We start from the raw sequence: 24,847 nt of genomic DNA, 5'->3' as shown, positions 1-24,847 counted from the left end.
CCCACAGGCAGAGGAGAGATCATAGAGTGAACTGAGCCCATCAGATAGTTTCTCTTAAGAACTTCAGGAACACAGAATGTAGTCAACTAATAATGGATGGCTGCCAGATGATATACTTTTGGGTTAGGCAGCTAGCCTTAAGTTGTTTAAGGGAGATGAATGAACAGAGGAAGGCACTCTACAAACAGAAACAGGAAAGCACAGCAAATAAGAGACAGGTAGAAATGGGACACATGTAAGCTCTGAGAGATGCAGATTAAGTTCACTTTCTGACAGCTTCCCAGTTTCTGTGAGACTAGTCTCAACTTAGGCCCATTGCTCAAGGTGTCTCAGCCTGGGTTTCTTACCTGATCTTTGCTTAAGTGACCCATGAGCCCTGATGTTAAAATTGTCTTGACTAAACAAAATAAGAATACTGTATAGATCTCCATTTTTTAAAATTAGAAGATGGCTTATCTTCACTGAGATTTAAGTAAGAAGGGGTGAGAAATGTAAAATTCTTGCTTTACATAAAATTATTTTCTTATGAATGATTTAACATAGGGGTGAATTGGCTTCCCAGAGCTAATTCTCTCATGAGATATTCCCTAAACAGGGCCCCCTTGTTTAGTAGCTAAAACATGGGAGGAATCTCATCTTCAGATACAAAAAAGGAGAAATAATGTGAAGATGAGTAACTAAGAGGCCTTCAGTATTCACAACAGGAAAAGGTCACACTGACATTAAATACAAATGCATCCAGGTTATTTGATTTATTTAAAATAAGTCCCATTACAAGTTTTTTGTATTCACCTTTAAGTAGGTTTTAAATCTATGACATTACAAAATACTATTTGTCATACATTTCCACAATCAAATTACATTTTTTGGCTAATTTAAATAACATTTATTGTGTGTCTGTCCTCTGCTTGGTGCCATAGTTTCAAAGAAAAATAAGATATATCCTCAGTATAAAATTAGTGTAAAATTTAGTGAAGAGAATACTGATTCTGAAGTACAAAACTTATTAAACATTTAAATGATGTTTTAAAACTTGAAAATAATTTATTAACATTAGCTACGAATTCAGTTATAGTTGAAATTAAGAGTTTAAAACAATGTGCAAAATGTTACCTGTTTAACTGTGATAATGAATCGATCTTCATTAAAACTTCTTTATTAAATATACTACCCAATGAACATTAAATAAAAACAGATCTGCCTAATGATTTAATCAGTTATTTAATGAAATAATTTCGATTGAATTATGTCATAAAAATCCTGCAGACAAAAATAATATTTAACACATTATTCTCCCATGGTTTTTTATGGGTTAACTTGTGAAATACCTAACTTAGGGCTCATTACTCTGATTGATGAATTGAATGCTAAATAATGGTCTGCAAAATTTTGTGCCTAGCATTATTTTAGCACAAGAGAGTAATTAGTCATTTACCAATCCTCACTGCGTCAAAACTACACTCAGCCCATATTTAGTAGGTACTTAATAAAAATTGTTGAATAAATGAATAATTCAAGAGTATTTTTAAATCTATTTTCTATGCTAAGCAATACACAAAGCAGAATAAGTAACTTTCTCAAGGGCTAATTCTATATTTGGAAAGTTATACAAATAATTTCTCTGTTTTTCATTTGTTCTTATTTTGCTTTAAGAAAGTGATAGTTAATATAATATCACCAACTACAAGAAAGCTAGGTAATTCAATATAAGTGTATCATTTTGTGCAGTGGCATATGAAACTGTTTCATTGATGACCCTGGTAAAAATTCCAGACTCAATAAAGAAAGAATAAATATGACATTTTCTCTGTTGTAGGCCAGCTCAAATTAGAAAGGCATGAATGCTTTCAATGAAAAATCAAGCAAACTTATGGTAGGTATCATTTATATCAAACAAATTGTTACAATTATGTCAAAAGGAAAATCTTTCATTTTCAAACATGGATGAACCAATTAAAACAAATGCAAAGAAATTCATTAACTTTTCTGAGATATGTGGGTTGTTGATGTGTTGGGCAGAGAGGGAGGTAAGCATATAGGCAACTGATAATTTTATCAGGTGAATTTAGATAATTATATTTAGATACAAAAATAATCTGACATATCAATGATTCCCTCAGACTTCCAAAAGCCATTAACATTTCATGACATTTCACGTCCTAACAATGTACTGTACATTTTAGCATCTTAACAAAAATACAATTTTTTAAATTATAACTTAAGTTCACTCTAAATGGAACTTAAGAATCTCCATATCACCCTTCCATATTTTTTAACATCAATAACTTGAATTTCATGTGAAGTGATGTCCTTCCCAAATTTCCTGAGTTTCTACATTTACCTGAGTTTCACTTGTCAACACTGAACTCTGTGTTACTATTCTTAACCTTAGTTAGGCTTGAGGATAAAATATAAATATTGCCATCTAGAAAATAATTTAAAAGAAGTTAAAGTCATAATTTAAAACCTTCCCTAAAAGAAAATTCCAGGCTCAGATGTCTTCACTGATGAACTTCTCCAAATATTAAAGGAATAAATGGTATAATTTATACAAACAATCCTAGAGAAAATTAGGAAATGCTTCCCAGTTCATTTTTTGAAACCAGTATAATTGTCAAGCTAATATGTAGTATGACCATTGCAAAAATGGAAAATTTTAATATTTCTCATATACATAGATACAAAAACTATATGCAAAATATTCATAATCATATCTGTGTATGCATGCATATACCATTTGATATATAAATAAATATGTAAAACACTAATTACACATAGATATAAAACACCATTTTTATGTATATAATATATAAATATACATGTAGAGAGTGTGTGTGTGTATGTGTATATATAAAAAACATGTCCAATTTAGAATTTTTTCAGGAATTGGACATTAATTATCATTCCCCAGGCAACCAATGTAATTTATCACATTAAAAAAAAGGAAGAACAACCATATGACCATCTCTGTAGGCAGCAATAGCATTTGATACGATTCAACAACCATTTGTGATAGACATTCTCAAAAGACTAGGCACTGAAAGGGTCTGCCTTAATCTCATAAAAGATAGCTACAAAATAATCTATATAAATATCATACTAAAAGGTGAAATTTTAGTGCTATCTCTTTAACATTGGAAAAAAAAGACAAGAACATCCACTCTCACCACTTGACAAGTTTGTGCTGAAAGTGGTAGCCAATGCAGTGCAAGAGAAGGTAATTAAACATAAATATTTCAGAGAAGGAAATAAAATTATTTTTATCACAGATGATGTAACTATGTCTAGAAAGTCAAAAGAATGTACATAAATATCACTAAGTGCATTTAGAAAGATCACTCAGTGTGTGGTCGGTATGTTTCTATGCTAGCAACAACCGCCTAGAAAAACACTATTTAATGCCTTTTGCATGATCATTAAAATCAAATGTAGAGCTTCGCTGAAAGAATTTTAAAATGACCTAACTAAATAATGAGATTTTCTTGCTCATGGATTGGAAAACCCAGTATTGTTCTCTCAAGCTGATCTCCGGATTTGGTGCAGTAATACTTCCAATCTGAGTATTCTTTCTTTTGTGGTACTAGAGAAACCTCAGCTAAAAGACACAAGGAAATGCAAAGGACTTAGATTAGGCAATACCAACTTTAAAAAGGGGCTAACAATTAGAGGACTTACGCAACCAAGTTTCATGCTTACATTAAAGCTGTAGTACTTTAGACAGCTGGGTGTTGGTGCACGGACAGGCTCTTCATTTATGACAACAGCACTACAGCAATTTAGAGGGAAAGGATGTTCTTTCTAATAAATAGCAGTAGAAGAGTTATATCCATTGAAAAAAGAAAAAAGAAGAAAATTGGGTCTCTACCTCATACTGTATTTAAAATCTGGACGTTATAATAGTAAGAAAATGTTCTTGAAGAACACATAGAACATTTTCATGGCTTTGTGGTAGGGAAATAAATAAACACCGGATACCAAAAGTACACATTGGAAAGCCACCGACACATGTAACAGCATGTAAAACAATATATACCAAGAAAAAAATTTCCATTGTCCTTTTTAATCAAATTATTTCACAATCTAACCATGGGCATCTGCATTTGAATTACTCATCAGGAATAATGGGTATTTTTCATAAAGGTGATTGGTTTAAATAAATCCCACAGTTCACAGAACAAAATTGAGCTTTTGCTGTGGATTATAGAAACCATGCATTTTTTTTTTTTTTTTTACAGATTCACTTTAACACCACAATATGGAGAACATGGGAAATTTAGAATGTACAAAGTGGTAGCCCTTAAATATCCTAATAGCCCATGGTAAACACCAGTTACATGTATATGGATAACCTTTGTGAGGGCGTACAGACACACACACACTACTTCTACGTGACAAAGTATTTGAATCATGTTATTTATTCAATTTATATTGAAGTGAATTAGAAATTGAATGAAATAATGTACAATTTTCAATTAAGGTATATATATATATCCCACCCTAAATCTCAGGGGATTTGATCCCCAGTGTTGTTGCTAGCAAAAAAGATACAAATATTATTTTAGTAAGTTAGTAATTCTGATATTAAAAATTTTTTTCTATTATTCACTCCATCTTAAAATGCTACAGTTTTCACATTTGCTTTTACTGGAAACAATATTTGAATTTACTTGACAGTAATTTTCAGGCATTAACATTTGGACCGTTTAATTATGTGCCAAAGACTATTAGAAATGTTCAATCTATTTCTGTACCTGCACACTTGTTTCTTCCAAGTTAAATGCAGTGGGCAGAGAATAATGAAACATAAAGAGAGTTCCTTTATGGTGTCATTGATGCTGATGTGCTCAGCAGATTTGATAACTGTGATGAAAGGCTGAGAATTTTCAAACTGAGAGGTGATGGTGGAGATACTAGATGTCAGGGCAAAGTTCATACAAGTAAAATATGATATTTCTATAATGTATAAAATTTACATTACACTATAATGATGAACTCAATAAACTGAGTTTGACACACATTTCTGAGAAATCCTTTGGTATTTAGTATAAGAGATATGTGAAGCAAAGTTTAGACATGACTACCTTGTTATGTATGAATTTTATTTACAAAAATGTATCCCCTGCTTTTAGAAGTATATTGTAAAAACAGATTAAACACCTCCCTTATCTTTGTTTCATAGAACTGAAACTTAATGTGTGGTTACAAAACATAACATGAACTACAACTTCTAAATTTTCTAGCCATTCTATTTTTTAAAGAAGTAAATTTCAGACATTTTCCTAACATTGTATTCTGCTCTCTGCCCATATTTTAAAGCATCTTATCCAAAGGGATTAGTCTTAACCTGTGCCTATCCTTCTGTACTTCATCAGTAGTGCATTTCCTCAATTCTGAGACATTTCTTTAAAAGTAACACCAGAGCTTGGATGCAGCAAAACATGCATAATAAGGTTTCAAACATGGAATGTCAAAGTCTAGGGCATATGGCTGCTTTTAATCTCACCATAAAGTCCAGCAAGGGCTTGAGCTTTCCAAAGCAGGTTTATTTAAAGATCTCTCTCTCAATGGGAGATGCAGGCACATCTGTTTAATATTCCAACCATCTAGAGTGTAGATGTCGGGCCAAAACACCCACACGTGTGCGTATTCACACACACACACACCCCCCCCACACACAAAATACACATGCAGCTTTTCAAAAAAAAATGCTAACTTTTAGAGACTGTATAATTTTAAATGCACAAAGAGAAGGGAAAAAATAGAATTCCTAATTTTCTCACAGTTTGCAAGCTGCTTCTTTATAATACAGTTAGTAATTTGTTTTTCAGAATGAGTTTAGTGTACATTGCAGACCTAAAAGAAACAAGGTAGTAGAGAACTGGGGAAGTATAATGTCCCCTGAGCATAGAGAGGAAGGCTTTGAGATAGTCATCCTAATTATGACTAAATTATACTTCTAGCAGAGTCTTCACTTTTAAAATTTCTATCCTAGTAAAACCAAAGGAATAATTTTATTCTCCAGTTACAGAACTGTATCAGGGTCAAGAAAATTATCAATTAACAATGTTAGAAAACTGATGCTACTCTTAGTTGCCTTGAAAATTTTAAGTAGTAAAATATATTAAATATCAATAGGTATCTTGTAATAATTCTTGATCAGCATTTGAAATTTACATTTCTTTAGAGTAATTTTTCTTTGCTCCCTGTTATTTTCATTTATTCATGAAATATTTATTGAACAAATACAATATTGGGAGATGATTCAAATATATGTAAATCACAATTTTTACCAAGAGTTGCTCACAAAAAAATTAAAGGTCTTCTTTGTACCTTAATTTTTGAAACAAATACAACTAATGATATGAACTAATGGTTCTTAAACTTTAATGTACACACAAATCATCTGAAGATCTTGTAAATGTGATTTTAATTAAGTGTCTTTGCATCCTTTATATTTCTAACAAGCTCCCAAGCAATGCTGCTGTAACTAGTATGGGAACCACTTAGATTCTCAAGGATATATGCACATGCTTTAAGGCACAGAATGGGCATGGCATATCTCCCAAACTTGAGCTGTGATTCAAAGGATTAGTAAGAGTTTCTTGCATAGAGAACATGGAGAAAGGTATTTCTGCAGAAAATAAAGAGCATGGTCAGAAGTTCAAAAACAAAAGAGGTCCTAAGGGCAAATACTCTAAGTGTGGCTCTACTTCAGCACACAGGGCAGAGCAAATTGCAGCTCTGTAAATGAAGGCACCGCATGGTCCACTACATGGAGGCAAAGTGGAGAAGGAGGAGAATGGGTGCCTTCATTTTCACACTAGTTCCTTTCTTCCTTTCCTACATTCTCCTCCTGCCCCTCACACCCACTCTTATTTTGTGCCTCCCAACAACTTCTTTCATCCTAACTGAAGAACTAGGTATTTTATTGGACTTTCAATGTTTCCAAACACAATACATTAGTAGGGCATTCTACAGAGTGACACGCTTACTGAAATCAAAAGGAAAAGGCTATTTTGATAGATGACGTATGATAAATTAAAAGAGTGCGAAAGAACTTAAGAGATTTTCTGTACTTAGAAAGGAATTTGTTAACGTTTTCTCAATTTAACCTTGCTTAACTTCCTGGGAAATCAGTGACTACACAATTGTTTGCAAAGTTAAGAGAGATTATGTCTGTGTTTTGATGTGAAAATTGAGGGACTGTGGAACAGACAAGTCTGTATTGTTCCAGCATTATTGTTTTAAAGTTCTGATTGGGAGTGGAGAGAAAGTTTTAAGAGAATATTTTATGATGTTGCAGTCAGCCATTATCTATCAAGAGTCCAAATGCAGATGAATATTGAATATATCATTAGGAATGAGCAGCAGGTTCAAGTCAAATTTAGAACTAAATAGCAACACTTTTACATTACAGACCAATAGTTGCATATCCCAATGTATATTCTTTTCTTTTTTGTAACAAAACCTTAGTTGCAATTCACAGCTTTCCTTGAAGTTTGCTGTGCCTATGGGACTAAATTCTCTCCAATTGGGCCCCACAGAGGGTGGAGGACTGAGTTAGAGAGAACTTGGTGGAGTTGTCATTCCAGCCCCATGTATCCTTTTCTAGTACATACTTTTTCATTATCAAGTAGTTAAGTCTTTCTTATGATTAAGAACTATCCTTTTTGCCTTATGTGGGCTATCTACTTTAATACTTACAGTGGTCCTTTGAGATCTGCAATTATGTCTTTTTAACAACAAAATTGAAGCTGGTTTTGAGGAGGAAACGAAGTGAAGTGTAGTTAATCAAGGCTGAAGCTGTTAATGTAATTCTATTTAATATGCTTTAATGTCTCTTAGCATTTTGTTTGTTGCACATACTAATGACACTGTCACTAAGTATTTGTATTTGTGCTTTCTCAACCTGCTGACAAGTTTTCAGTGATGTGTCTGCCTCTAATGTTTAATATTTAGTCACCTTTATGATTTTCCTCTTAACAAAACCAAATGTTTTCGTTCGATGTATTCCTGCGGTTCCTAGCATTTCATTTGGTATGTTTCTGCATGATCACGTGAACCAACAACTGTGGTGCCTCATCAGTGGACAAGGTTTTGAGATGATACCATAGAGGCACAGGGAGGGCAGAAGGAAGAAGCGAAAGACTGATGCCTAATGTCACGGCTGTAATTACCCATGCATTTATTAAGGACAGCTAGAACCTTCCATTCTTTATCTGAAGAAAACATTTAATACTCTTCCATGATTTTCAAACTCATCAAGTAAATATGAGCAAAATTAATTGAATTCTGAGATTGTGGGTTTCTCGGTTCATGAGTTTGTCATCTCTCACTGTTCACGAAGGCACCCATTCTGTGCGCCAGATGGTCGGCTCTAGCTACCGGAGCATGAATCACCAAAGCTAATATTCATGAGGAAGAAAATAGCATACATTGTTTTTTTATCACATTTGATCACATTATTTACATGGGAAGTAGCTGGATATTTAATAAAGGTTTTTTTTGCCATAAACACATTTATTTAATACCATACATGTGTTACATGTACACCAAATTGATAAATATTCATACATATATTTTGATTGTATAACCCCCATAAAAATTTTTGCATTGGAATTAATTTTTGTATTAAATAATGTTAATGCTCATAAAAGCACTGTTGAAAAGCAGTAATAAGGAAATTATAGACCTAAGGAAGTTACCAAGGGAATAGGTACATGACACAGGTACATTGGAAAAAGAGACAAGTGGCCATATGAAAGTAGTGATAATGTTTAATAGCAACTTCACTGTGACAGTCCTGTACCTCTAGCCCTGGAAGTCGCCAGAAGGCTTAGGTACTTCTCATATATTATTGGAAAAAGTATTGGTTGTTCATTAAGAGCGTGACCGGCTTCATCTAAATTTTAGCTCCAGTATTTAGTTAATGAGTGTCACATGAAGTTATTTACCACTATTTCCTTATCTATAAAATGGAGGTATAATAATTGTACTACCTTGACAGAATTGTTCTAAAAAATCAGTGGCCTAGCATATAATATGGTCTAGAATATAAAGCCATCCCATAAGTGTTAACAGCAGAGGCAATACTTTACGATCATTCCACACAAAGGAATTTCATATCTAATTACTCATTTTGCCTTAAGAACATCTCACTAATAAATGTACCCATGGTAGTACTATATCACACATAAGTCTCATATAGGTTAGTAGTAGTAATAATATGGATTCTGAAGATGATAAAAAGGAAACAACAATAAACTTCTAACAAGAAATTTTAGGAAAGGGAGAGTATATGTATGTGGCAGGAAATCATGTCCAATATGTTTGGTTTTCACTGTGTCGTTAGAAATAATTACCCACAATCTCACTTTTCAAAACTATGTTGAAATTCCAAAAGCAATGTATGTACTCTCCAGCCAGCCATAGAATTCAGTATAGGATAGGTTTACGGTCTCTGCTCCCTGCATTGAAACAGCCTCTATTGGGTTAGTGGTGTCAGGATAAAGGCTCTCTAAAAGTCACATGGTCTGTCAAGCAATCACATTAAGGCTGCAAAACACTATCCTGAAAAATAGTTGTGAACGTGGTATATGTTAAAGTGATTCATTACTGAGATTCATTACAAGTATTAATTTGGGATAAGTTTGAAACTGAGACTTACGTGTGATATAGTACTACTATGGGTACATTTATTAGTGAAATATTCTTAAGGCCAAACGAGTAATTTGATATTAAATTTCTTTGTTTGTGTGGAATTATCGTAAAGTATTGCCTCTGAGGTAACCAGGAAACAATGTTTCATCTTTGGAAAGTTTTGCATGTGGAGGAATTTCCCTTTAAAAAAGTGAAACAATTTGACTTCTGCATGATTGTTTACATCTTTCTAGTTGGCAAGGCACTGAAATGGCCTTACCAATAATTGCATGTTGAAACCAAGAATATGATGTTAGAATCAATAATAAAGAACACTTTTTTTTTTTTTTTAAGTAATTTTTATTGAAGGGTAGTTGACGCACAGTATTACATTACATTAGTTTCAAGTGTACAACACAGTGGTAGAACATTTATATACATAATTCTAGGTTCCAGCTATCACCCTACCAAGCTGTTACAATATCTTGACTATATTCCTTATGCTATACATTACATCCCGGTTACTTATTTATTTTACCATTGGAAGTCTGTCCTTTTTTATTTTTATTTTTATTTTTTTTGTGAGGGCATCTCTCATATTTATTGATCAAATGGTTGTTAACAACAATAAAATTCTGTATAGGAGAGTCAATGCTCAATGCACAATCATTAATCCACCCCAAGCCTAATTTTCGTCAGTCTCCAATCTTCTGAGGCATAACAAACAAGTTCTTACATGTAGAACAAATTCTTACATAATGAATAAGTTACATGGTGAACAGTACAAGGGCAGTCATCACAGAAACTTTTGGTTTTGCTCGTGCATTATGAACTCTAAACAGTCAGTTCAAATATGAATACTCATTTGGTTTTTATACTTGATTTATATGTGAATACCACATTTCTCTCTTTATTATTATTATTTTTAATAAAATGCTGAAGTGGTAGGTAGATACAAGATAAAGGTAGAAAACATAGTTTAGTGTTGTAAGAGAGCAAATGTAGATGATCAGGTGTGTGCTTGTAGACTATGTGTTAATCCAAGATAGACCAGGGCAATAAAACATCCACGTATGCAGAAGATTTCTCTCAGAACAGGGGGGGTGAGGTTCTAAGCCTCACCTCTGTTGATCCCCAATTTCTCACCTGATGGCCCCCCTGCGACTGTGCCTGTCTTAGGTTGTTCCTCCCTTGAGGAATCTTACCCGTCTCTGGCTAACCAGTCATCTTCCGGGGCCATACAGGGAAATGTAAAGTTGGTAAGTGAGAGAGAAGCCTTACTGTTTGAAAAGGTTAGCTTTTTACTTCTTTGCATATTTATGCCCTGTGGCTTCTATGCCCAGCATTTGTCTTGAGGTATCTTTACCACTTGGAAGAATTATGATACTCGGTAAATTTGATATGAGGCATGAATTCTATTTAAGGGTTGTAATTAGGAAGGAAGAAGAAAAGCTATAGAAGTAGCAGGCGGAAGAAAACATGGGAAGATTGATTATTTCTTTGACATATCTTCTTGTAGAGTAACTTCAGCATGTATAGGTTTTAAACTACTAATTAAATTGCGCACATTAACATAATAGGAGTATAGTTACATAACCAAAGCATAGCTGTAATAACCAGCCATCTCCAGTGAAACCAAGAAAACCATTAAGGCACCTTAGGCATTTGTGAAAACTTATCTATGATATGGTGGATATTGTCCAACTGAACTTGAACAGTCTGAGAGAAATCAGACAAATTAAAACAACCCATTCCTGGGGACTGTTCACATGCCATATGTTCTTTTAACAGTAAATAGTCTGTAGTTGTAAGAGTTTGGAGCGCTACAATTTGCACTTCTCCAAATTCTTGGTTGAGTTCCAACAGTATAGATCCAGTCAAATTTGTTGTTTTACTGTATGCACAGGCCAGCTTAGATATCTCCTTCCTCATTCCCATGGCAAGTCCAGGAACTGGTGGGATGAGTGCATCTACAGCTGTAGCAGTGCGTGGATTTTTGTTGGGGTTTTTTGATGATCATCTTCTGGCATGAGTCTTCCCGAGAGTGCTGATGTTGGAAGTTCTTTTTCATATCGTATCTTAGTTCATTTTCGGGGTAGCCCAATTAGGCTTTGATCCTCTGTATAAACACAAACAGACCCTTTGCCTACACTTTTATATGCCTTTTATACCCTTGTGTAGAACTCGTTGGAGGTTACCACACAGGAACTGCCCTTTTTTTTTTTTTTTTGCTTTGTTTTGGTATCACTAATCTACACTTACATGACGAATATTATGTTTACTAGGCTCTCCCCTATACCAGGTCTCCCCTATAAACCCCTTTACAGTCACTGTTCATCAGCATAGCAAAATGTTGTAGAATCACTACTTGCCTTCTCTGTGTTGTACAGCCCTCCCTTTTCTCCTACCCCCCCATGTATGTTAATCTTAATACCCCCCTACTTCTCCCCCCCTTATCCCTCCCTACCCACCCATCCTCCCCAGTCCCTTTCCCTTTGGTACCTGTTAGTCCATTCTTGAGTTCTGTGATTCTGCTGCTGTTTTGTTCCTTCAGTTTTTCCTTTGTTCTTATATTCCACAGATAAGTGAAATCATTTGGTATTTCTCTTTCTCCGCTTGGCTTGTTTCACTGAGCATAATACCCTCCAGCTCCATCCATGTTGCTGCAAATGATTGGATTTGCCCTTTTCTTATGGCTGAGTAGTATTCCATTGTGTATACGTACCACATCTTCTTTATCCATTCATCTATCGATGGACATTTAGGTTGCTTCCAATTCTTGGCTATTGTAAATAGTGCTGCGATAAACATAGGGGTGCACTCATCTTTCTCATACTTGATTGCTGCATTCTTAGGGTAAATTCCTAGGAGTGCAATTCCTGGGTCAAATGGTAGGTCTGTTTTGAGCATTTTGATGTACCTACATACTGCTTTCCACAATGGTTGAACTAACTTACATTCCCACCAGCAGTGTAGGAGGGTTCCCCTTTCTCCACAGCCTCGCCAACATTTGTTGTTGTTTGTCTTTTGGATGGCAGCCATCCTTACTGGTGTGAGGTGATACCTCATTGTAGTTTTAATTTGCATTTCTCTGATAATTAGCGATGTGGACCATCTTTTCATGTGTCTGTTGGCCATCTGTATTTCTTTTTTGGAGAACTGTCTGTTCAGTTCCTCTGCCCATTTTTTAATTGGGTTATTTGCTTTTTGTTTGTTGAGGCATGTGAGCTCTTTATATATTCTGGACGTCAAGCCTTTATCGGATCTGTCATTTTCAAATATATTCTCCCATACTGTAGGGATCCTTTTTGTTCTATTGATGGTGTCTTTTGCTGTACAGAAGCTTTTCAGCTTAATATAGTCCCACTTACTCATTTTTGCTGTTGTTTTCCTTGCCCGGGGAGATATGTTCAAGAAGAGGTCACTCATGTTTATGTCTAAGAGGTTTTTGCCTATGTTTTTTTTACACGAGTTTAATGGTTTCATGACTTACATTCAGGTCTTTGATCCATTTTGAATTTACTTTTGTATATGGGGTTAGACAATGGTCCAGTTTCATTCTCCTACATGTAGCTGTCCAGTTTTGCCAGCACCACCTGTTGAAGAGACTGTCATTTCGCCATTGTATGTCCATGGCTCCTTTATCAAATATTAATTGACCATATATGTCTGGGTTAATGTCTGGATTCTCTAGTCTGTTCCATTGGTCTGTGGCTCTGCTCTTGTGCCAGTACCAAATTGTCTTGATTACTATGGCTTTATAGTAGAGCTTGAAGTTGGGGAGTGAGATCCCCCCTACTTTATTCTTCTTTCTCAGGATTGCTTTGGCTATTCGGGGTCTTTGGTGGTTCCATATGAATTTTTGAATAATTTGTTCCAGTTCATTGAAGAATGTTGCTGGTAGTTTCATAGGTATTGCATCAAATCTGTATATTGCTTTGGGCAGGATGGCCATTTTCACGATATTAATTCTTCCTAGCCATGAGCATGGGATGAGTTTCCATCTGTTAGTGTCCCCTTTAATTTCTCTTAAGAGTGACTTGTAGTTTTCAGAGTATAAGTCTTTCACTTCTTTGGTTAGGTTTATTCCTAGGTATTTTATTTTTTTGGATGCAATTGTGAATGGAGTTGTTTTCCTGATTTCTCTTTCTGTTGGTTCGTTGTTAGTATATAGGAAAGCCACAGATTTCTGTGTGTTGATTTTGTATCCTGCAAATTTGCTGTATTCCAATATCAGTTCTAGTAGTTTTGGGGTGGAGTCTTTAGGGTTTTTTATGTACAGTATCATGTCATCTGCAAATAGTGACAGTTTAACTTCTTCTTTACCAATCTGGATTCCTTGTATTTCTTTATTTTGTCTGATTGCCGTGGCTAGGCCCTCCAGTGCTATGTTAAATAACAGTGGAGAGAGTGGGCATCCCTGTCTAGTTCCCGATCTCAGAGGAAATGCTTTCAGCTTCTCGCTGTTCAATATAATGTTGGCTGTGGGTTTATCATAGATGGCCTTTATTATGTTGAGGTACTTGCCCTCTATTCCCATTTTGCTGAGAATTTTTAACATGAATGGATGTTGAACTTTGTCAAATGCTTTTTCAGCATCTATGGAGATGATCATGTGGTTTTTGTCTTTCTTTTTGTTGATGTGGTGGATGATGTTGATGGACTTTCGAATGTTGTACCATCCTTGCATCCCTGGGATGAATCCCACTTGGTCATGGTGTATGATCCTTTTGATGTATTTTTGAATTCGGTTTGCTAATATTTTGTTGAGTATTTTTGCATCTACGTTCATCAGGGATATTGGTCTGTAGTTTTCTTTTTTGGTGGGGTCTTTGCCTGGTTTTGGTATTAGGGTGATGTTAGCTTCATAGAATGAGTTTGGGAGTATCCCCTCCTCCTCTATTTTTTGGAAAACTTTAAGGAGAATGGGTATTATGTCTTCCCTGTATGTCTGATAAAATTCCGAGGTAAATCCATCTGGCCCGGGGGTTTTGTTCTTTGGTAGTTTTTTGATTACCGCTTCAATTTCGTTGCTGGTAATTGGTCTGTTGAGATTTTCTGTTTCTTCCTTGGTCAATCTTGGAAGGTTATATTTTTCTAGGAAGTTGTCCACTTCTCCTTGGTTTCCCAGCTTGTTAGCATATAGATTTTCATAGTAGTCTCCAATAATTCTTTGCATTTCCATGGGGTCCGTCGTGATTTTTCCTTTCTCGTTTCTGATAGTGTTGATTTGTGTTGACTCTCTTTTCTTCTTAATACGACTAGCTAGAGGCTTCTCTATTTTGTTTATTTTCTCAAAGAACCAGCTCTTGGTTTCATTGATTTTTGCTATTGTTTTATTCTTCTCAATTTTATTTATTTCTTCTCTGATCTTTATTATGTCCCTCCTTCTGTTGACCTTAGGCCTCATCTGTTCTTCTTTTTCCAATTTCGATAATTGTGACATTAGACCATTCATTTGGGATTGCTCTTCCTTTTTTAAATATGCTTGGATTGCTATATACTTTCCTCTTAAGACTGCTTTTGCTGTGTCCCACAGAAGTTGGGGCTTAGTGTTGTTGTCATTTGTTTCCATATATTGCTGGATCTCCATTTTGATTTGGTCATTGATCCATTGATTATTTAGGAGCGTGTTGTTAAGCCTCCATGTGTTTGTGAGCCTCTTTGCTTTCTTTGTACAGTTTATTTCTAGTTTTATGTCTTTGTGGTCTGAAAAGTTGGTTGGTAGGATTTCAATCTTTTGGAATTTTCTGAGGCTCTTTTTGTGGCCTAGTATGTGATCTATTCTGGAGAATGTTCCATGTGCACTTGAGAAGAATGTATATCCCGGTGCTTTTGGATGTAGAGTTCTATAGATGTCTATTAGGTCCATCTGCTCTACTGTGTTGTTCAGTGCTTCCGTGTCCTTACTTATTTTCTGCCCAGTGGATCTATCCTTTGGGGTGAGTGGTGTGTTGAAGTCTCCTAGAATGAATGCATTGCAGTCTATATCCCCCTTTAGTTCTGTTAGTATTTGTTTCACATATGCTGGTGCTCCTGTGTTGGGTGCATATATATTTAGAATGGTTATATCCTCTTGTTTGACTGAGCCCTTTATCATTATGTAGTGTCCTTCTTTATCTCTTGTTACTTTCTTTGTTTTGAAGTCTATTTTGTCTGATATTAGTACTGCAACCCCTGCTTTCTTCTCACTGTTGTTTGCTTGAAATATGTTTTTCCATCCCTTGACTTTTAGTCTGTACATGTCTTTGGGTTTGAGGTGAGTTTCTTGTAAGCAGCATATAGATGGGTCTTGCTTTTTTATCCATTCTGTTACTCTGTGTCTTTTGATTGGTGCATTCAACCCATTAACATTTAGGGTGACTATTGAAAGATATGTACTTATTGCCATTGCAGGCTTTAAATTCATGGTTACCAAAGGTTCAAGGTTAGCCTCTTTAGTATCTTACTGCCTAACTTAGCTCGCTAATTGAGCTGTTATATACCCTATCTGGAGATTCTTTTCTTCTCTCCCTTCTTGTTCCTCCTCCTCGATTCTTCATATGTTGGGTGTTTTGTGCTGTGCTCTTTCTAGGAGTGCTCCCATCTAGAGCAGTCCCTGTAAGATGTTCTGTAGAGGTGGTTTGTGGAAAGCAAATTCCCTCAGCTTTTGTTTGTCTGAGAATTGTTTAATCCCACCGTCATATTTGAATGATAGTCGTGCTGGATACAGTATCCTTGGTTCAAGGCCCTTCTGTTTCATTGTATTAAATATATCATGCCATTGTCTTCTGGCCTGTAGGGTTTCTGTTGAGAAATCTGACGTTAGCCTGATGGGTTTCCCTTTATAGGTGACCTTTTTCTCTCTAGCTGCCTTTAACACTCTTTCCTTGTCCTTGATCTTTGCCATTTTAATTATTATGTGTCTTGGTGTTGCCCTTCTTGGATCCTTTCTGTTGCGGGTTCTGTGTATTTCCGTGGTCTGTTCGATTACTTCCTCCCCCAGTGTGGGGAAGTTTTCAGCAATTATTTCTTCTAAGATACTTTCCATCTCTTTTCCTCTCTCTTCTTCTTCTGGGACCCCTATAATACGGATATTGTTCCTTTTGGATTGGTCACACAGTTCTCTTAATATTGTTTCATTCCTGGAGATCCTTTTGTCTCTCTCTATGTCAGCTTCTATGCGTTCCTGTTCTCTGATTTCAATTCCATCAATGGCCTCTTGCATCCTATCCATTCTGCTTATAAACCCTTCCAGAGTTTGTTTCATTTCTGCGATCTCCTTTCTGGCATCTGTGATCTCCTTCCGGACTTCATCCCATTTCTCTTGCGTATTTCTCTGCATCTCTGTCAGCATGTTTATGATTCTTATTTTGAATTCTTTTTCAGGGAGACTGGTTAGGTCTGTCTCCTTCTCTGGTGTTGTCTCTGTGATCTTTGTCTGCCTGTAGCTTTGCCTTTTCATGGTGATAGGAATAGTCTGCAGAACTGGGACAAGTGACGGCTGGAAGGACTTCCTTTCTTGTTGGTTTGTGGCCCTCCTCTCCTGGGAGAACAGCGACCTCTAGCGGCTTGTGCTGCGCAGCTGCGCGCAGACAGGGTTTCTGCTTCCTGCCCGGCTGCTATGGAGTTAATCTCCGCTGTTGCTGTGGGCGTGGCCTAGCTCGGGCAGCTACTCCAAAATGGTGGAGTCGCGTTGGAGCAGGAGCTGCTGGGAGGCTATTTATCTCCGTAAGGGGCCTCCCTGCTCCCTGCAGCCCAGGGGTTAGGGTGCCCAGAGATCCCGGATTCCCTACCTCTGGATTAAGTGACCCGCCCTGCCCCTTTAAGACTTCCAGAAAGCACCCGCCAAAACAAAACAACGCCCACCAAAAAAAAAGAAAAAAAAAATTTTTTTTATTTAAAAAAAAAAAAAAAGTTTTTAATTAAAAAAAAAAAAAAAAAAAGGTGGTCGTTCGTTTTTCTTTATTCTGCGGTGCCAGCCTCAGGCCTCTGCTCACCGGTCTTTCTGCCCTGTTTCCCTAGTATTGGGGTCCCTATCCCTTTAAAACTCCCAAAAAGCGCTCGCCAAAACAAAACAGCAAAAAAGCAAAAAAAAAAAAATGGTCGCGCGCTTTTCTTATGCCCTCAGTCGCCCAGCCTCCAGTGCCTGCTCACTGTTCTTGCTGCCCTGTTTTCCTAGTATCGAGCGCCCTGCACTCTGGCCCGGATGGCGGGGGCTGGGTGCTCGGCTGTCCTGGGCTCAGTCTCCCTCCCGCTCTGCTTGCTCTTCTCCCGCCGGGAGCTGGGGGGAGGGGCGCTCGGCTCCCGCCGGGCCGGACTTGTATCTTACTCCCTTCGCTAGGCGCTGGGTTCTCTCAGGTGCGGATGTGGTCTGGATATTGTCCTGTGTCCTCTGGTCTTTATTCTGGGAAGGGTTGTCTTTGTTATATTTTCATAGATATATGTTGTTTTGGGAGGAGATTTCCGCTGCTCTACTCACGCCGCCATCTTCTGCCCCTCCCCTAAAGAACACTTTTATTCAGTTAAAAATTCTACATGTGGGGATTAAATAAGGCAGATGTATTTGAGGCTCTTGCCTCTGTGTAGCATGAAGTGGAAAAAATGAGGGAAAAATGAGGGTTTAGATTAACCTACTTTATTGGCACAAGCCTCATTATGTGCCAAAAAGTGATGGCTGAAGCAAAATCTTTTTGATATGCAAGTTCACTCCACCTACTAAATGAAGAAAGGAAAAATTTGAATATGCTGCTGATCTTTAGACAAAAAGTTTTAGTAGTTAATTTTTCTTCTGGGAAGCCCTCCCACCCTCCTTTCTTCTCTGCCTTCTTTCCTTCCTTCTTTATTTCTTCTTTCTTTTACAAAGTAAGATTAATTACATAGGGTTTTTTTCTCTTCTCTTTCCTTTATTTTGCACATCACATTTATCTACTAAATAAATAAATCAGCTTCCAAATCTTCCTTTGTGTGAATGTATCTTAACTGAATTACTGTTGTAGAGTGAAAATTGTGCTTTTTTATTTAAGTAACTGCAGAAAACAGCTGTGAAAGTCTTTGCTTTGGGAGGATTCCTAGAAAGGTCATTAAAGATATAAAGGGTAAGAAATTTTATTGAAACAGTCAAATTTTCTTCCATAAAGGATGTACCAGATTAAGCTTCTACCAGAAGTATATTAGGAGCCCTCACATCATGCTGTGTATTTCTATTTTTAATTTTTTGTGATTTTATTCTCATTGATCATTGTAACACTAGACGTTTGTGTACAGTTATTGATCATTTGTATTTCTTTAATCATCTTATCTCTTATTATGGATTCTCTGATTTATAGGATATTCTAATATGTGTGTATTGAAATGCATTGATTTTTAAATTTTCTATTGTTTTTCAGAGTAACATATCCTTTACCATCTCTAGAGCCATTAGACATTCAACTGTATTTTATCTGTTTTTTTCACTTTTTATTATAACATTTTAGCATTTAAATTTGACATGTAAACACACATTTGTTGTATAATTACACACACACACACAGTTCATTTTGTGAGTGTACAACTTGACTTTTTTCCCCAAATGGACCAGTACCCTAGCACTATTTAATGAATTTTCAGCTGACTCTCTCTTGGTATGTGGCAAGTCTCACTGCCTTCTCCTCTCTCTCTCTCTCTCTCTCTCTCTCTCTCTGATGTGCATGCAGATACACAGACACACACACACACACACACACACAATCCTTTCCACACAGCATCGTCTGTCTCATTGGTTTGCCTTGTCAGTTATTTTACCAAAATGCCACACCTCACTGTTTTACTCATGGTTATTATTACTACACACATTCCAGTAGAAGACGTTACCATGCATTGATTGCTCTTTGCCAGCTCTTACTTCATTGCATCTTGTATTTGTTAGGATTCTCTAGTTGCAAAATAGAGAAATCAAGCCAACCTAGCATAAGCCAGAAAAGAGATTTATTGGTGCTTTTATCAAGAAATCCCAAGCTTAAACGGTGGCCTCAGGTTCCCATTCATCTCTCTTTCCTAACTTCTCCCTGTAAGTTGATTTCGTTCCTCCTGGTTCTGCAGAGACTAACTTCATACCCTGGAAGCACATGGCCTCTGACAGATCCAGGCTTATATCAGCTCAGGTAGCCATCCTGGAGGAAAGAAAGATTTTCTCTTTCCCAGTGTTTTTGTATAAAAGCTTAGGATTTGATCATATCCCTGCCAATGACAGTGTCTTGAAGGATGAGTTACTTTTATTGACCAAGCCTGAGTTAAATTCTCATTTTTAAAGTTCAGAACAGAGTTAAATGATTGGTACCTCACTTAGAGCCACATGGACAGGGGAGGTAGGTTCTCAGATGAATCTGGGTGCTATTTCTGGAAGAAATGAAGAATATATCTAGAAAAATGAAAACAGGAGCTTCATACACAACTATAGGAGTGAATGTATTTAAAATTTTCATTCGCCAGCATAGTAAGATTTTTCCTTTGTACAAATTTTACTATTTTTAATTGAAAAATTTTGCACTGATGGACAAGGAAGTTAGAATAATAATAATAAATAGTAAATAATTTTTCATCAACTGAGCATTTATTTATTTATTTATTTTGCTGTTCTGGTGAGATTTGGAAGATATATATACAATCATAATACCTCTAGAATAACATAGCAAATATTTCAAATTTGTTGTGCTTTAGTTAATTAGGTTGAAGTATCAAATAGTATTACAAAAGCTGGCTAAAAATAACAACCAAAAAGTAGTATACTAGAGCACTTTGTATAATGCACACTTTGGCAAAATACCATATTGCCCCTTTGTGCATAAAGACCTTTACAAATGATGTTTCTGACTTTACTTTAAGTTTCTATGTAATGGAAACAAATATATTCAGCGCCCTAGATGCTAACTTTGAATGGTCAATTTGTAAAAGGATATTATAAATGTGGCTGAAAATGAATCTTGAATTTTAGATGATTTCATATATGTTAGTGTAAATTTAACTTCCATAGAACTTAGACATGACTCTTAAAATAATTAAAACATTTAGATTAAAAAGGTTAAATCATAGTTTTAGTTTTACCTTCTGCTTAGAATTATAAAATCCCATCTCCATTACCTCAGTTTTACATAATTTGAATTTTTATGTATTTTGAATGGAAACTAGGGTGCATACATGTAAAAATATAAATTAATTGTCAAAATAGCTACAATAGTGACTTTTTCTCCTTTTTCAAAACTTTTAGTTTGTTCACTACAAAAGTGTGCTCATCATTTCACCTGGTATATGTGAGAACACTAAATGAGAGATGAGATTCTGGTGATAGTAAGGTGACCTCATTAAATCTAATTATCAGATTCCATTATTCCAAAAACTCACCTTCTGTCTTGTCTCTTGTAATTTCCCCAGATATTTCACTCTGAATTCAAAAGGATTTGATGAAGCTAACTTCCCCCTTTCCCTTGAAGCTCATCAGAATCTTGTTTTTTAAAACAGCCTAAGAAATAAAAATTCCTACTCACTTGCCCAAATGTGCTTCCTGTAGGCAAGGTTCTTAATGAAATCCAGGTTACATTTAAAGCCACTGTAGCAAAATATTTAATTTTATAAGAAAGTTATTTTAGTATACATTTAGCTAAAGTTGCATGGCTAAGACAGGAGCACAAGAGGCATGAAAGTTGTCTTTAATATTGAAGTGCTGTCATGTGGAATAAGGAATTGAAACAACTTTAAACTGCTTCTGTGAGAATAAATTAAATTAGTGGATGAGATGAGTATAGTTTATACAATCAAGATGCTCTCTAACAATTAGGGTTGTTCCTGACCCACGTGGTTGCTAATTTATTGGCTTTTTTCTAGGGGGATGCACAGGGAAGAAATTGAATTGGATGATCTCTAAGCTCACTTTTAGAGCTGACTTCATGGTGCTTAGGCTTTTAAAGTGAGCCAAAAGAGAGTCTCAAATTTCTTCTGTAAACCATAATGTGTAGCACAGCTCCCAGCATTTTATTAATACTTATTATCTTGATGATATAGATTGTTAAGCCAAAACTCTGTCACCAGAAAAAAATATATACATATCCTCTTATAAAATTGGCTCTTTTGATATAGCTAGTCTGTTTTACTTTATGTTACTGACTTCTTTCATTCTATTTTCTTTTGAAGATTATCAGGAGAATATATCAGTGAGCATGCATTCAGAAAAGCCCTCATAGACTAGGTAGGATATTTTATGTCTTGGAAATAAATTACATTACCCTAGAATACATAAAAAGATACCAAATTAATAAACAAATGGTATTTATACTGTTTAACAACTGAAAAACTTAAGGATTAAGATGAAAATATGGATAAAGAACCTAGTTTTATAACTTCTTAGAGAGATTTAATATCATGAAAGTAACAGCACCAAAATTAACCTTATTATTTATTAATCTGCTTTATGCAAAGTTCAATATTATCTGCATTTATTTGTTTTGAATGTTAAAAAGAAAATACTGCAAAGTATTTTCACAAAATCATGGTTTCAAATTCCAGAAGCAGGGCTTGAAGAGTACATACTGGCTAATGGACTGTAGATGAGTGACTTTTATGACTCTCATTTCATTAATAGATAATGAGATCTTGTCAACAGAAGCATCTTCAAATATATGAAAATGAGCACATACAAAGAACTGAGCAGTTTCCTTTGGTGTTTTTGACTAAATGGGTTGAACTGTCCTGTACAGTCATTCACTATTCAATTCACTATTTAGAACAGAGAATTTAATTCTAACTATTGCTTTATTTGTTCATTTGCAAATCAACATTAGTTTGTTAAAAAAAAAAAAAGCAAAACCAAAAAACACCATCCTTACCAATTGACCATAAGGTCCTCTCTGATTGAGAACTTCATTAACAGTTTCAAAATTTGCAAAGAAGATTAAGTTAGGATGCATGTCAAATTGTGATTTCACTTCATCCTGTAATTGTTTGAAGGCTTTAGTGGTGAGAGTAAAAGAGGGAAACATAATTTGCTTATTGTGGAACTGAATACTGTAAGTGCATGAAAGTATGGTAGAAATTATTCTGCCAACAGTACAAAAATGTTTTGGTTTGGTCTTGGCTGCAAAACAACTATGTGACCTTGGAAAATAATTTTATTTAGTTATTAAATTTGATAATTTGTAAAATGAGGGAGTTACTAGGTACATTATTTTAAGTTTGTGTCCATGAAATTTTAAGGCAGCCATGAAGTTGCACCACCTAGATCTTTATTCAAGAGAGAACTTTCTCCAAGGAATATAGTTTGCTGAGAGCCCCCAGCTGCTGCACTTTCAGAATCTGACTTATACCAACGGTAGTTAATTCCTGGGCTACTCCCAATGACTGAAAAGAGTGGGAGCGAAAGAACTGTGTCATTTGTGCCTAGTAAGGATTATTTACTCTATCAGGTAATCTATGCTCAGAGTCTCTCCATTAGGCTAGCAGCAGTTTCTTGGAGCTGCACTGAGCTTGAGGCTCTTACCATTCAAACATGCTCCCTCTCTTTCTTTATAGGTATCAGGATACCACTGTGGCCTGGAGCCTGCCCAGGTGGCAGCCATGAGAATGGACGTCACAGACCTCCAGTCGCAGGGAGAATAACTGACCAAGGGTTCCTTCTGCTGTGCTCTGATAACCATTGCCAAGTTTGCAAGAAGACTAAGCTACCATAGAATGCTCCTTGCCAGTTCCTGAGAGATGTCAAAGCATGCCTATTCCTGATAGACAAAGGATTCCTCTGAAAGCCAACTCTAGTTCTAGAACTCCCCGAAGTTCTTGCTCCTTGCTCCTCCCCTTGCTACGGAGCCTCTCGTAGATCGCACAGCTGTCAGGAATGCTTGCATTCAACCTTCCCTCTCCCCTCCATGGCCTGGGGATAGAATCCTGCCGAAAACTGCCTCTCCAGCTGTTACAGCCACATGGGACCCTGCAGCCACACAAGGTCCTGGGCCTCCACAGCCAGGACATGAAGGGGTGTCCCCTGGTGGCAGCTGTAAAAATCGGCCCCAGCTGTGTAAAAGCTCCTGCCATGAGACACTGGTGCCCTGGGGGCGGCGGAGGGAGACGCTGCATGAAGATGGCGCAGGCAGGGTGTGCAGGGCATGGCGCCAGCCAGTCTCATCCCCGGAGATTCTCCCGGCAAGCTCCTAGATGTGTGTGTGAAGTTAGGTGCCTGCCCCTCTGGCTGAAACTGATAGAAATTATAAGCTTCCTTCACTTGAAGTCTGGTGGAGATCGGCTGCCTCTGCGCCGGGCCCTGGGGCAGGTGAGTCCGCGGGTGTCAGCCCTGCAACAGTTGTTTCCCAGTTTGCTGCAGCCTCCTGGGTCTCCTGGGTGCGAGTCGTGGCGGTTTTCAGAGTTGGATGTTTTGGCAGCTCTTCTCTCTCAGTACAGGTCTTAAAAATGAGGGTACTCCCTGTGGGGTTCAAACCCTTCCCTTAGGGAGATGTTCGGGGTTTGGGGATGCCACATGATTGTGAGTTACATCAAGGTGGGGTGATGGGGGCGAGTGGGGTGTATGGCCAGGCTGTGTCCCAGCCTCTCCTGCCGTGTGTTGATACATATTTTTTTTCTCTTTTGCCATTTGTAGTGGCTGCTCAGTGGGCCTTTAGTTTTCATAGGAAATTGTTCCACATGTAGCTGTAGACTAGGTGTGTCCAAGAGGAGGTGAACTCAACATCTGCTATGGCATCATTTTGAACTGCAACCTCCCTTTCTCTTTCGAGAGGAATTTCAATTTGGCTTAATCTCTTATTTCTTTGTTAGACTTTTACTCTCTACTGGCCCTTCTTGTTTTTGCCTCTCATTTTCCATGGTTTGGGATATCAGACAGATTTGTTAAAAATTAGATGCAGTAAAAGCAGGACAAGAGAAAAATATTGCATAACTTCAGTGTAAGAATCACTCATTTGGGGTTTGTTGTAAACAACTACTTTTTGTAATTTGGAGGGAGCTCAGCAGAGACCACTTCATCTGATGATTATACATTTGTTTGTTCCTATTTCCATGAGAAGCATTAGGTTCATTATCTGAAGTGTTTCTCACTGCTTAGTGAGTTCCTGAGCCTTACCTTAGGCTAATTCCTATTACAAGGAAAATTATATAATTTGTTATTTTTCTGTGATGTACAGAGCAGTGTGTGTGTGTGTGTGTGCAGGGGGTGGTGGATGCTGATGGAGGGTTGGAGCAGGCAGGTGGAAGGAGA

The 24,847-nt window shown here is 36.7% G+C and overlaps 1 pseudogene; it reads left to right on the top strand.

The window, feature by feature from the left end:
• Positions 1–23,244, top strand: part of LOC118935428 (peroxiredoxin-5, mitochondrial-like) — a 56,920-nt pseudogene extending 33,676 nt beyond the window's left edge.
• Positions 23,245–24,847: the final 1,603 nt, after the last annotated feature.

This window comes from Manis pentadactyla, chromosome 7 (genome assembly GCF_030020395.1).
Source record: "Manis pentadactyla isolate mManPen7 chromosome 7, mManPen7.hap1, whole genome shotgun sequence".
Taxonomy (NCBI): Eukaryota; Metazoa; Chordata; class Mammalia; order Pholidota; family Manidae; genus Manis; species Manis pentadactyla.
The sequence above is the reverse complement of the archived record's forward strand: the minus strand, read 5'-3'. Positions and strand labels throughout refer to the sequence as shown.